This window comes from Rattus norvegicus, chromosome 5 (genome assembly GCF_021556685.1).
Source record: "Rattus norvegicus strain SHRSP/BbbUtx chromosome 5, alternate assembly SHRSP_T2T, whole genome shotgun sequence".
Classification (NCBI taxonomy): Eukaryota; Metazoa; Chordata; class Mammalia; order Rodentia; family Muridae; genus Rattus; species Rattus norvegicus.
This window is the reverse complement of record NC_141538.1, coordinates 107,635,273-107,649,501: the sequence shown is the minus strand read 5'-3', so window position 1 is coordinate 107,649,501 and position 14,229 is coordinate 107,635,273. Positions and strand designations below refer to the sequence as shown.

The window sequence follows — 14,229 nt, the reverse complement described above, 5'->3', positions numbered from 1 at the left end:
ACTATCTTGCTTTTCTTCTGCCCAGCTTCCCCTCCCCTTGCCTCCCCAACTACTCTATAGAAACCTTAAGTATTCGTGTAACCATCTTAGAAAATCCTCTCTAGAATTCTAACATAAAAAACATTGTGAGTCATGCTCATGGACTGTCCATGCTTATAGAATACGAAAGGCTTTGCTTTGCAAGAAGAGGAGAGGACTGCACGAGACAACACGGTAAAGAGAACCACCAAGAGTGCTCAGGAGCAGAGAATGAAAGAACTAATTTTTAAAAATCAGACAGCATGAAAGCAGCTACACAGACTAAGAGAGCAAAACATTTTTCTTTTCCCAAGTGTTCCGTCTCACTGTAACTACCCGATGCTGCTGTAGTTTTCTATGAAGATCCCAGGACATGTAGAAGTCAACTTTGTGCTTAGTGTGCTTAGTATTATGTAGTAGTTTCATCCTTTTGGGAAAGTTATATGAGAATAAATTACAGCAAAGCAAACACTGCCTAAGAAATAAAGCAATGATGACATGTTTGACACAGTTTTAGAAGCAGTAAAAAAAATTAATAAGATGACAACGTTTGGGTGTTTCATGAAAGAAAATCTTTCCCTGTGTGAGGGAAAACCCATCTAGAACAAATTGTTCCTGAGACTTCCAAACCACAGACATTTTCCTGTGGTTACTTTTCGGGTTGGTATGTTTCAGGTGAGCATGTTAACTGAATGGGAATTGTATGGATAGTTTCCTTAATGTCTCATTTCTCCTTGGCACTTGGTGAACCAGTTCTTCCTAAACAATTAGCCTTCAAGTTCATAGTTTCAAGGGACTCAAGTCATACTTGTTGCTTGGAGTAAGAATTTAACGAGCTTTTAGAAGCCTGGGAATTCAGAAACACTATCCAAGCCGTTTTACTGGGATCAGGGAGGAAGTATGGGCTATTTCACTTAAAGAGTCTGTCTTTAAAAGAGTGATTTCTAGGGGTCCTTTCAAAGCAAAGCCCTTTCCTGCACTAAAGTATCATTTAATTCATACCCATGTTCTGTACATTTCTATGTTTCTGTTTTGTAAGGAAAGATAAATATGTCGCAAAGCTGGGCTGTGCAGATGGACAGAACTCTCTTAAAGCAGGTCCTTAAAAGTGGAATATGGATAGAGGCAGAGTGAGACAGCCAAGTGTCAAAAGAAATCTGTTGGCTTTTCAGTGGTTGAATAATTCAGAAGATGCACGGTAAGCCAACTTCTTAATTTCCCGTCCCCCCTTTCTAATTCTTTCTTTTCATCCTGTGATTTTTTTCCCTTCCTCTCCCTCGAAGCTATTTGTTACAGAGATGCCCTGGGAAGCAGGTGGTCTTTCTTATATGACAGCATCTGCTGCTCCAAATGAGAGGAAAAAGATCTAAAGGCTGAGGAAATGAAGCCCACACCTCTATAAATGCCTTTAAAAACAAAACCCAAAAACTGTCTTAGTTATTTTTGTTGTTGCTGAATCGATTGGAACACTTTTATTGTTCACAACAAAACAAATTGTCTACAGGTAATGCTCCTGCTCCTTGTCTATTTCCGATTCACAAGTTTGCTTTTTTCCAGCCTTGTTTATTGTTTGTTTGTTGTTTTTTGTTTTGACTTGGGTCTCTTCCCTAGGATTTACAAATGGTGTGGGAAAGCTGCAAATGCTTGAAGGTTTTTTTTAAGCCAGTTTTTAATAATATCCATACACCAACTCCAGGCTTTATAGCTGTGATTGTTAGAGATATTTCAGGGCACAGTGGTAAGGTTTTGTTTGTTTGTTTGTTTGTTTTCTTTTTCTTTTTGTTTCGTTTTGTTTTTTTGCATTCTTCCAGGACTGGAGGAGAAAAGAGTTCCCAGAAGGACTTCTGGTTGGCTTGTTATCACACCAAAACAAGGAACCAGAGAGCACAAGCTGGAAGGCTGACCATTCACAAGAAAAGGAAAAGAAAACAACAACAGCAGCAGCAGCAGCAGCAGCCTGCTTTGACTGAGTAGTAAGGTACAGCTGCTCGAACAAGGTTCATGTGGCTCTGAATTCAAATTGCAGTTCTACCGTGTACTAAGTTCTGCATTTTAGGTTCTTGACTGCTTGTAGGTAGGATAGATAATGTCACCTATTTTACACTAGTGATGGGAGTTTTCAGACCTTAATTTCCTTGGGTGAATATAGTAACACCTATACCACAGGGCTGAAGGAGGGACTAAAAGTACCACATCGCACTTGTCTTGTAGGCTCTCCAGTGTCAGCTTCCACTGGGGAGCACCTCCCATTCCCTCTGTCTCTCTGCCAAGCCCACATAAGCCCAGGTAAATATCTATATGCACTTCCACAACAGTGAAGCCAGGATGTGGCCTTGCCATTTACAAGGAAGACTTGGGTGAGATAGGAACCTGCCCCAGCCTGTCACATGGCCACAGTAAACTTTGACTTATGAATGATATCCTTTGTCTTACCCCTGCAGGTAGGGCCTAATTCAAGCTCACTCTTGGCACCCCCTGCACAGAAAGAGAGTAGGGGCTCATTTTGGCAGAAGGAATTTTCCTTTTGAACTTCTATTATTTTGTCCTGTTTTCTAGTTCATCACAAAGCTATGAAATGTGACTGTGAACTTTTGGAACTCCCAGAGGACCTTGGAACAACCATCCTGCTGTATGAAATCATAAAATGACGACATTCTGCCTTGGCATCAACCAAAGCTGTTTGTCAACATTGTGTTCTCTCTCCTTGCCTCCCTGGTTTACTGTTTCTCCCCTAGGCTGGTTTTCCCTGACCCAGGCTGGCCGGCCAGCTCTATGACAATGGGACCCCCAGAACTTTATGGAACACAAATTCAATGATTCTTAACTGAAGTTCTAAAGATGATCAATTCTAAACCACAGTTCAGAAACTTTTATCACCGCCTGATTCCTCACGAATCTGTTTGTGATCAATTCCCAAGCTCTAGGCAAAATTATTCTGTTTGTGTCAATTTGTACTTTTATTCATTTTGCATAAATAGAATACAAAAAATACAGTTTCGTGGTTCTGGTGTTCTCCCCTTATAATGCTTCGGATTCATTCATACTTCAGCATGCATTGGGGTTCTCTTTTCTCTCTTGTTAAAAAAGCAATCTACTGTAGTGTGTACAACACTCCATGTGTGCATTCATCAGTTGCAAGGAACTTAGACTGTTCCCATTTTGGATTATTAATGCTTCTCTGAACATTACACTTAAGTCCTCACCCATTCTTTTGTTTCTCCACTAAGTTTTTAAGAGTCTGTTGCAGGATATTTGATCACATTGTGAACCCAGAGATTGTGTTGTTTACTGGAAAAACCTGTTTCTAGCTGTGGTGCGTCTGCCTTAGCATACACGTTTAATTGAGTGGCAGACAAAGTGATGAATGGGTTTGTCGATGAAAGATTTGACAGAACAAAATGTGCCCAACTCTGGAGGAGAGGAAAGGGAAGCTACTTGAGGGGTATGAAGAGAGAGAGGGGAGGTAGTTTTACTGGTATAGTTGTACAGAGACAGGTTGCAGAGAAAAAACAAGCTAGACACAGGTGAAGACAGATGAGCCCAGGAATGAGAAGGAGCTGGAGGATTAGAATATATTGCCAAAGTTAGTAAGAGGCCAAACAGAGCAAAAAGTCAGAAACGGAGAGAGAAGCCAGTTTGAATCAGTCAGCATGGAGGGGTGTTTGGGCCAGAACGACTGAGTTGAACCAGGCAGCTCGAGATCAGAAAGAACAAGAAAAGGGTAAACTTATTCAGCTTCAAGTCTAGGCCTAGATTAGATTGTGTGCAGGCTAGAAGCTTCCAGGACTAGACCTACGTTAGCAGACAGAGATAGTAAGCATCAAAGACAACAATTACAGCAGGAGAATAAAAGATACTTTTACAGGGCTCCTACGCTAAAGTCTGTGTGCAACTCTTTAAAGAAATTGTTCAACCCCCCTTGCAAAATGTATTTGGCATTGATTTCTTTTCGATAATAGTCCTTTGAACTAGTGAACATCGGTAGTGATAACTCCATGTGGTTTTAGATTCCTCAATGCATAGTGATATGTTTGCTTTGCTTTTTTTTTTTTTTTTTTTTTTTTTTGAGACAGGGCTTCTGTGTGCAGCCCTAGCTGTCCTGAAACTTGCTCTATAGAATAGGCTGGCCTCGAACTCACATCGATTCATCCATCTCTGCCTCCCCAAAGCTGAGATTTAAAGTCCTGAGCCACCTTTGCTCTGCTGATATTAAGAACTTTTAAAAGTATTTGCTAGCTACTTATATGTCATCTTGCTAATTTGTAACTGGGTTACAAAATTATTATTATTGAGAATTGAGTTCTTTAGTATTCTGGATGTAAATGCATCGCCCAGCGATTTTACCTGCCCTAAAGTTTCTCTTTCCTCCCTTTTCCTTCAATACTCCCTGCCTCCCTTTCTCACTCCCCTCCCCCATTTTCTCTCCTTATTTTCCTGGCTTGCTGTGTCCTAAGCTAACCTTGCCTTAAGCTCCTCATCCGTCTGCCTCAGTCATCGAGCGCTGGGATTACAGGTGTGCACCTTTTGCTTCTTTTTTCCTAGGAGGTCTCTTAAGCCTGAACATGTTCAGTTCACACTTTGTCAGTCCAGCTTGAGCTCTCAGCACCATAGCTAAGACCTTTCTGAGTAGTCAGAGATTTTAAAGATGTAGTCGTGTGTTCACGCTGAATGTTTTACCCTTTAGTCTGTGATGATATCAATGATCCGTTCAGTTTTTTATATTGTGGTGTTAGTACAAACATTTGTCAAAAAGCTCCTTTTTCTCATTGGGCCGTTTGGCATCTTTGCCAAATAATTGTCCATCAACACCGGGTTTATTTCCATACTCAATTCTGTTCCATTACTCCAAGTAGCTGTCTAACCGACAGCATCACACTGCCTTCGTACGATAGCTTGTAATAGTTTTTTCACAGTTACTCTGACTGTCTTAGGTCCCTTGACTTTCCATTTATATTTTATCATTACCTTGTCAGTTTTCATAACAAATCCTCAGTTGTGAGCATGCGTTTCTTCTCTACTTGTGGAAACACTCTTTAATTTCTTTCAGCAATGCTTTGTGGGTTTTATTATAAAATCCTAAATTCCTTTCACTAGGTTTGTGGTCGTATATCTGGGCTGGTTTCACTTCTGTCAGTGGCTTAGATTGCTTGTGGCTAGTTTGTACAAATGCAGTTAAGTTCTGCATGTAGATTTTGCATCTTGTGGTCCTGGACAGGTTGTTCTAGTGCTTTGATACAGGGCATGTATGTCCGTGTTCCTTAAAATGGATATGATGAGGGTCATATCACCCATGAATACAGATAGGCTTGTTTCTTCTTTTGTGGTTTCTATGGCTTACCTTAGTTTCTTATATACAGAAATTTCCATCTTTCACCATGAACTACAGTGAGAACTGAAGAATTTTCTTGGATGTTCTTTGAGCTGGCTAGGGTTTTGGCAAGTTTTGTCAAGCTAGGCTCATTTGTAAAGAGGAAACCTCAATTGAGAAAATGCTGTCATCAGATTGGCCTGTCTGTTGGTCATTTGTTTGATGAATGATTGATATGGGGGGCCTGGCCCATGTGGGTGGTGCCACCCATAGATCCTAGTTGTATGATAAAGCAGGCTAAGTGAACCATAGAAGTCAAGCGAATAAAAGCACACTCCTCTGCGCTCTCTGCTTCAGTTCTGCCCTCCAGATTTCTGCCTTGAGTTACTGCTCAAACTTCCCTCAAGGATGCTCTGTGATAGGATGTGTCAACCAAAAAACAAACAAATAAACAAACAAACAAAACTCTTTTGTTCCCAATTTGGTTTTGGTTAGTGTTTTGTCACAGGCATAAAAAAGCAAACTCGAACACTCTTCAATACATTTAGGAAATCCTCTTCTATCATCGGATGGGGAGATATTAATCATGAATTATGAATCATGAGTTAATATTGAGTTTTTGCCACATACTTTTTCACTTTTCACTGAGATCAGGGCGTTGTCCTTTATTATGTTACAATGATTGATTATATTGGTCAATTTTATACATGAGGCCCAACTTTCATTTGGGGGACAAATTTCAATTGGTCTTTGATAAAAATCTGTCTTTATTGTTGATTAATCTGATTTTATATTTCATGTGTGCTGAGAGTGTAGAGATGGCTTAAGAAAATGTACTTACTACTCAGATACAGGACCCTGAGTTTGAATCTGAAGAACTCATAGAAAAAGATTGACAGATGTTTCTAATCCCCGTTTTGTACAGGGCGGAGACGGGCTTGCTGATGACTAGCCTCGCTTTAGGTTCAAGGAAAAAATTTGTCTCATTGGAGTAAACTGGGGACTGGTAGAGCAGAACACTTAGCGTTGGTCCCTGGTCCTTACATGCACTTATGTAGGGCTTGAGTACCTACATATACATGTGCATATACACCATACACACACACACACACACACACACATACGCACACACATATACACACACATACACACACACACACATACGCACACACACATACACACACACATACACACACAAATACTCCCCTTGAACAAATACACTGCATATATACATACACCACACATACATAAACCACACATACACATGCACACAAAGACCACACACATACCACACACAAATATACTTATACATACACATGCACACACATTCACACCATGCACAAATATACCATATACACGCAAAGACATCACAGACACATGCACAGATACACTTCCCTCACGCAAAAATATACCACATAATACACACACCACACACACATAAATCACATATACATACAGATGCACATACACATTCATACCTTACACAAATATACCACACATATGCACACCATACACAAATGTGCTGTTCACATACACACGACACAAATACACCACAATACACATACACCACACAAAACCAAATATACTACAGATATATACCACAAACATATACTACACATGAACATACACACATGCACATATGTGCATGTACATACATACAAAGTTACATATATTTGCATCTATGACCTGTGTTTGAGAAATACTACTCTGTAGGGTTTTTAAAAATGTTATCTTTATCTAGCTTTTACCTCATAGAATGAGTTAGGGGTTATTCCTTTCTATTTTGGGGAGAATCTGCGGAGGACAGAAGTTATTCTTTTTTAAGAGTTTGGTAGGATTCACTATTGAAACCATCTGGTTCTCATCTAATCTTTGTCAAGTAGTTTTCAGTTACTGATTAAACTTTTTTTTTCACTTCTCGCTTCTTTTTTTTAATTTTTAAATTTTTTTTATTAACTTGAGTATTTCTTATATACATTTCGAGTGTTATTCCCTTTCCCGGTTTCCGGGCAAAGATCCCCCTCCCCCCTCCCCTTGCTTATGGGTGTTCCCCTCCCAAACCTCCCCCCATTGCCGCCCTCCCCCCATAGTCTAGTTCACTGGGGGTTCAGTCTTAGCAGGACCCAGGGCTTCCCCTTCCACTGGTGCTCTTACTAGGATATTCATTGCTACCTATGGGGTCAGAGTCCAGGGTCGGTCCATGTATAGTCTTTGGGTAGTGGCTTAGTCCCTGGAAGCTCTGGTTGCTTGGCATTGTTGTACTTTTGGGGTCTCGAGCCCCTTCAAGCTCTTCCAGTTCTTTCTCTGATTCCTTCAACGGGGGACCTATTCTCAGTTCAGTGGTTAGCTGCTGGCATTCGCCTCTGTATTTGCTGTATTCTGGCTGTGTCTCTCAGGAGCGATCTACATCCGGCTCCTGTCGGTCTGCACTTCTTTGCTTCATCCATCTTGTCTAATTGGGTGGCTGTATATGTATGGGCCACATGTGGGGCAGGCTCTGAATGGGTGTTCCTTCAGTCTCTGTTTTAATCTTTGCCTCTCCCTTCCCTGCCAAGGGTATTCTTTTTCCTCATTTAAAGAAGGAGTGAAGCATTCACATTTTGATCATCCGTCTTGAGTTTCGTTTGTTCTAGGGATCTAGGGTAATTCAAGCATTTGGGCTAATAGCCACTTATCAATGAGTGCATACCATGTATGTCTTTCTGTGATTGGTTAGCTTACTCAGGATGATATTTTCCAGTTCCAACCATTTGCCTACGAATTTCATAAACTCGTTGTTTTTGATAGCTGAGTAATATTCTATTGTGTAGATGTACCACATTTTCTGTATCCATTCCTCTGTTGAAGGGCATCTGGGTTGTTTCCAGTTTCTGGCTATTATAAATAAGGCTGCAATGAACATAGTGGAGCACGTGTCTCTTTTATATGTTGAGGCATCTTTTGGGTATGTGCCCAAGAGAGGTATAGCTGGATCCTCAGGCAGTTCAATGTCCAATTTTCTGAGGAACCTCCAGACTGATTTCCAGAATGGTTTTACCAGTCTGCAATCCCACCAACAATGGAGGAGTGTTCCTCTTTCTCCACATCCTCGCCAGCATCTGCTGTCACCTGAGTTTTTGATCTTAGCCATTCTCACTGGTGTGAGGTGAAATCTCAGGGTTGTTTTGATTTGCATTTCCCTTATGACTAAAGATGTTGAACATTTCTTTAGGTGTTTCTCAGCCATTCGGCATTCCTCAGCTGTGAATTCTTTGTTTAGCTCTGAACCCCATTTTTTAATAGGGTTATTTGTTTCCCTGCGGTCTAACTTCTTGAGTTCTTTGTATATTTTGGATATAAGGCCTCTATCTGTTGTAGGATTGGTAAAGATCTTTTCCCAATCTGTTGGTTGCCGTTTTGTCCTAACCACAGTGTCCTTTGCCTTACAGAAGCTTTGCAGTTTTATGAGATCCCATTTGTCGATTCTTGATCTTAGAGCATAAGCCATTGGTGTTTTGTTCAGGAAATTTTTTCCAGTGCCCATGTGTTCCAGATGCTTCCCTAGTTTTTCTTCTATTAGTCTGAGTGTGTCTAGTTTAATGTGGAGGTCCTTGATCCACTTGGACTTAAGCTTTGTACAGGGTGATAAGCATGGATCGATCTGCATTCTTCTACATGTTGACCTCCAGTTGAACCAGCACCATTTGCTGAAAATGCTATCTTTTTCCATTTGATGGTTTTGGCTCCTTTGTCAAAAATCAAGTGACCATAGGTGTGTGGGTTCATTTCTGGGTCTTCAATTCTATTCCATTGGTCTATCTGTCTGTCTCTGTACCAATACCATGCAGTTTTTATCACTATTGCTCTGTAATACTGCTTGAGTTCAGGGATAGTGATTCCCCCTGAAGTCCTTTTATTGTTGAGGATAGCTTTAGCTATCCTGGGTTTTTTGTTATTCCAGATGAATTTGCAAATTGTTCTGTCTAACTCTTTGAAGAATTGGATTGGTATTTTGATGGGGATTGCATTGAATCTGTAGATTGCTTTTGGTAAAATGGCCATTTTTACTATATTAATCCTGCCAATCCATGAGCATGGGAGATCTTTCCATCTTCTGAGGTCTTCTTCAATTTCTTTCCTCAGTGTCTTGAAGTTCTTATTGTACAGATCTTTTACTTGCTTGGTTAAAGTCACACCGAGGTACTTTATATTATTTGGGTCTATTATGAAGTGTGTCGTTTCCCTAATTTCTTTCTCGGCTTGTTTCTCTTTTGTATAGAGGAAGGCAACTGATTCATTTGAGTTAATTTTATACCCAGCCACTTTGCTGAAGTTGTTTATCAGCTTTAGTAGTTCTCTGGTGGAACTTTTGGGATCACTTAAATATACTATCATATCATCTGCAAATAGTGATATTTTGACCTCTTCATTTCCGATCTGTATCCCCTTGATCTCCTTTTGTTGTCTGATTGCTTTGGCTAGAACTTCAAGAACTATATTGAATAAGTAGGGAGAGAGTGGGCAGCCTTGTCTAGTCCCTGATTTTAGTGGGATTGCTTCAAGTTTCTCTCCATTTAGTTTAATGTTAGTAACTGGTTTGCTGTATATGGCTTTTACTATGTTTAGGTATGGGCCTTGAATTTCTATTCTTTCCAGGACTTTTATCATGAAGGGGTGTTGAATTTTGTCAAATGCTTTCTCAGCATCTAATGAAATGATCATGTGGTTCTGTTCTTTCAGTTTGTTTATATAATGGATCACGTTGATGGTTTTCCGTATATTAAACCATCCCTGCATGCCTGGGATGAAGCCTACTTGATCATGGTGGATGATTGTTTTGATGTGCACTTGAATTCGGTTTGCCAGAATTTTGTTGAGTATTTTTGCGTCGATATTCATAAGGGAAATTGGTCTGAAGTTCTCTTTCTTTGTTGTGTCTTTGTGTGGTTTAGGTATAAGAGTAATTGTGGCTTCGTAGAAGGTATTCGGTAGTGATCCATCTGTTTCAATTTTGTGGAATAGTTTGGATAATATTGGTATGAGGTCTTCTATGAAGGTTTGATAGAATTCTGCACTAAACCCGTCTGGACCTGGGCTCTTTTTGGTTGGGAGACCTTTAATGACTGCTTCTATTTCCTTAGGAGTTATGGGGTTGTTTAACTGGTTTATCTGCTCCTGATTTAACTTCGGTACCTGGTATCTAGGTAATTGTCCATTTCCTGAAGATTTTCAAGTTTTGTTGTATATAGGTTTTTATAGTAAGATCTGATGATTTTTTGAATTTCCTCTGAATCTGTTGTTATGTCTCCCTTTTCATTTCTGATTTTGTTAATTTGGACGCACTCTCTGTGTCCTCTCGTTAGTCTGGCTAAGGGTTTATCTATCTTGTTGATAGAACCAAAAGAACAACTTTTGGTTCTGTTGATTCTTTCTATGGTCCTTTTTGTTTCTACTTGGTTGATTTCAGCTCTGAGTTTGATTATTTCCTGCCTTCTACTCCTCCTGGGTGTATTTGCTTCTTTTTGTTCTAGAGCTTTTAGGTGTGCTGTCAAGCTGCTGACATATGCTCTTTCCTGTTTCTTTCTGCAGGCACTCAGCGCTATGAGTTTTCCTCTTAGCACAGCTTTCATTGTGTCCCATAAGTTTGGGTATGTTGTACCTTCATTTTCATTAAATTCTAAAAAGTTTTTAATTTCTTTCTTTATTTCTTCCTTGACCAGGTTATCATTGAGTAGAGCATTGTTCAATTTCCACGTATATGTGGACATTCTTCCCTTATTGTTATTGAAGACCAGTTTTAGGCCGTGGTGGTCCGATAGCACGCATGGGATTATTTCTATCTTTCTGTACCTGTTGAGGCCCGTTTTTTGACCAATTATATGGTCAATTTTGGAGAAAGTACCATGGGGAGCTGAGAAGAAGGTATATCCTTTTGCTTTAGGATAGAATGTTCTATAAATATCCGTTAAGTCCATTTGGCTCATGACTTCTCTTAGTCTGTCGACATCACTGTTTAATTTCTGTTTCCATGATCTGTCCATTGATGAGAGTGGGGTGTTGAAATCTCCTACTATTATTGTGTGAGGTGCAATGTGTGTTTTGAGCTTTAGTAAGGTTTCTTTTACATATGTAGGTGCCCTTGTATTTGGGGCATAGATATTTAGGATTGAGAGTTCATCTTGGTGGATTTTTCCTTTGATGAATATGAAGTGTCCTTCCTTATCTTTTTTGATGACTTTTAGTTGAAAATTGATTTTATTTGATATTAGAATGGCTACTCCAGCTTGCTTCTTCTGACCATTTGCTTGGAAAATTGTTTTCCAGCCTTTCACTCTGAGGTAGTGTCTGTCTTTGTCTCTGAGGTGTGTTTCCTGTAGGCAGCAGAATGCAGGGTCCTCGTTGCATATCCAGTTTGTTAATCTATTTCTTTTTATTGGGGAGTTGAGGCCATTGATATTGAGAGATATTAAGGAATAGTGATTATTGCTTCCTGTTATTTTCATATTTGGATGTGAGCTTATGTTTGTGTGCTTTCACTCTCTTTGTTTTGTTGCCAAGACAATTAGTATCTTGCTTTTTTTAGGGTGTAGCTTGCCTCCTTATGTTGGGCTTTACCATTTATTATCCTTTGTAGTGCTGGATTTGTAGAAAGATATTGTGTAAATTTGGTTTTGTCATGGAATATATTGGTTTCTCCATGTATGTTAACTGAGAGTTTTGCAGGATACAGTAACCTGGGCTGGCATTTGTGTTCTCTTAGGGTCTGTATGACATCAGTCCAGGATCTTCTGGCCTTCATAGTTTCTGGCGAGAAGTCTGGTGTGATTCTGTTAGGTCTGCCTTTATATGTTACTTGACCTTTTTCCCTTATGCTTTTAATATTCTTTCTTTATTTTATGCGTTTGGTGTTTTGACAATTATGTGACGGGAGGTGTTTCTTTTCTGGTCCAATCTATTTGGAGTTCTGTAGGCTTCTTGTATGTCTATGGGTATCTCTTTTTTTAGGTTAGGGAAGTTTTCTTCTATGATTTTGTTGAAGATATTTACTGGTCCTTTGAGCTGGGAGTCTTCACTCTCTTCTATACCTATTATCCTTAGGTTTGATCTTCTCATTGAGTCCTGGATTTCCTGTATGTTTTGGACCAGTAGCTTTTTCCACTTTACATTATCTTTGACAGTTGAGTCAATGATTTCTATGGAATCTTCTGCTCCTGAGATTCTCTCTTCCATCTCTTGTATTTGTTGGTGAAGCTTGTATCTACAGCTCCTTGTCTCTTCTTTTGGTTTTCTATATCCAGGGTTGTTTCCATGTGTTCTTTCTTGATTGCTTCTATTTCCATTTTTAATTCCTTCAACTGTTTGATTGTGTTTTCCTGGAATTCTTTCAGGGATTTTTGCGATTCTTTCAGGGATTTTTGCGATTCCTCTCTGTAGGCTTCTACTTGTTTATTAATGTTTTCCTGTGTTTCCCTAAGGGAGTTCTTCACGTCTTTCTTGAAGTCCTCCAGCATCATGATCAAATATGATTTTGAAACTAGATCTTGCTTTTCTGGTGTGTTTGGATATTCCATGTGTGTTTTGGTGGGAGAATTGGGCTCCTATGATGCCATGTAGTCTTGGTTTCTGTTTCTTGTGTTCCTGCGCTTGCCTCTCGCCATCAGATTATCTCTAGTGTTACTTTGTTCTGCTATTTCTGACAGTGGCTAGACTGTCCTATAAGCCTGTGTGTCAGGAGTGCTGTAGACCTGTTTTCCTCTCTTTCAGTCAGTTATGGGGACAGAGTGTTCTGCTTTCGGGCGTGTAGTTTTTCCTCTCTACAGGTCTTCAGCTGTTCCTGTGGGCCTGTGTCTTGAGTTTCTTGCAGCAGAAAAGTTGGTCTTACCTGTGGTCCCGAGGCTCAAGTTCGCTCGCGGGGTGCTGCCCACGGGCTCTTTGCGGCGGCAGCAACCAGGAATACCTGTGCCGCCCCTTCCGGGAGCTTATGCAGCCTCAGGAGTGCCCACCTGACCAGGCGGTGAGGTCTCTTTCCCACGGGGTCTGGGAGCAGAGAGCTGCTGCGGGCCGGGATCCGCGGGTGTGGGACTTCCGGTAAACACAGGACTTGCCCGGTACTAGAGGAATTCTGCCTCTGTGTGTCCCGATTTCACCAGGCAGCCTTCTTGCAACAGACAAGTTGGTCTTACCTGTGGTCCCGAGGCTCAAGTTTGCTCGCGGGGTGCTGCCCACGGGCTCTCTGTGGCGTCAGCAACCAGGAAGACCTGTGCCGCCCCTTCCGGGAGCTTCAGTGCACCAGGGTTCCAGATGGCCTTTGGTGTTTTCCTTTGGCGTCCGAGATGTATGTACAGAGAGCAGTCTCTTCTGGTTTCCCAGGCTTGTCTGCCTCTCTGAAGGTTTAGCCCTCCCTCCCACGGGATTTGGGTTCAGAGGACTGTTTATCCGGTCTGTTTCCTTCAGGTTCCGGCGGTGTCTCAGGCAGGGGTCCTGCCGCTCCTGGGCCCTCCCCCACGGGAGCCCAGAGGCCTTATACAGTTTCCTCTTGGGCCAGGTATGTGAGCAGGGGTGGGCAGTGTTGGTGGTCTCTTCCGCTCTGCAGCCTCAGGAATGCCCACCTGACCAGGCGGTGAGGTCTCTTTCCCACGGGGTCTGGGAGCAGAGAGCTGCTGCGGGCCAGGATCCGCGGGTGTGGGCTACTGATTAAACTTTTGTGATACATCTGCTCATACTTTATGTGATTTTTTGATCATTTGTTATTCATTTGTTTAATCTTTCATCTACTTTGTTGTTTTACAATTGTTGATAGTGTTTTCTTATAATTATTTTTACTTCTGTAAGGACTGTAGTAATGTCCCACTTCTACTAGACTTCTGATTTTACTTATCTCTCCAGTCTTCTTTAGTCAATTTAACTAAATTTCATCTTTTCAG

General features: G+C 40.9%; 1 long non-coding RNA gene across 2 annotated transcripts; it reads left to right on the top strand.

Moving 5' to 3' along the window:
* The first annotated feature begins 595 nt into the window (after positions 1–595).
* Positions 596–3,011, top strand: LOC148005894 (uncharacterized). 2 transcript variants are annotated; one of them, XR_015620959.1, is made up of 5 exons: positions 650–693; positions 1,058–1,216; positions 1,302–1,522; positions 1,830–1,996; positions 2,575–3,011. It is a non-coding gene; the product is annotated as an uncharacterized LOC148005894 (long non-coding RNA). The 2 variants fall into 2 exon arrangements; XR_015620960.1 differs by lacking the exon at positions 1,302–1,522 and having other exon boundaries at positions 596–693.
* The last annotated feature ends 11,218 nt before the right edge of the window (positions 3,012–14,229 follow it).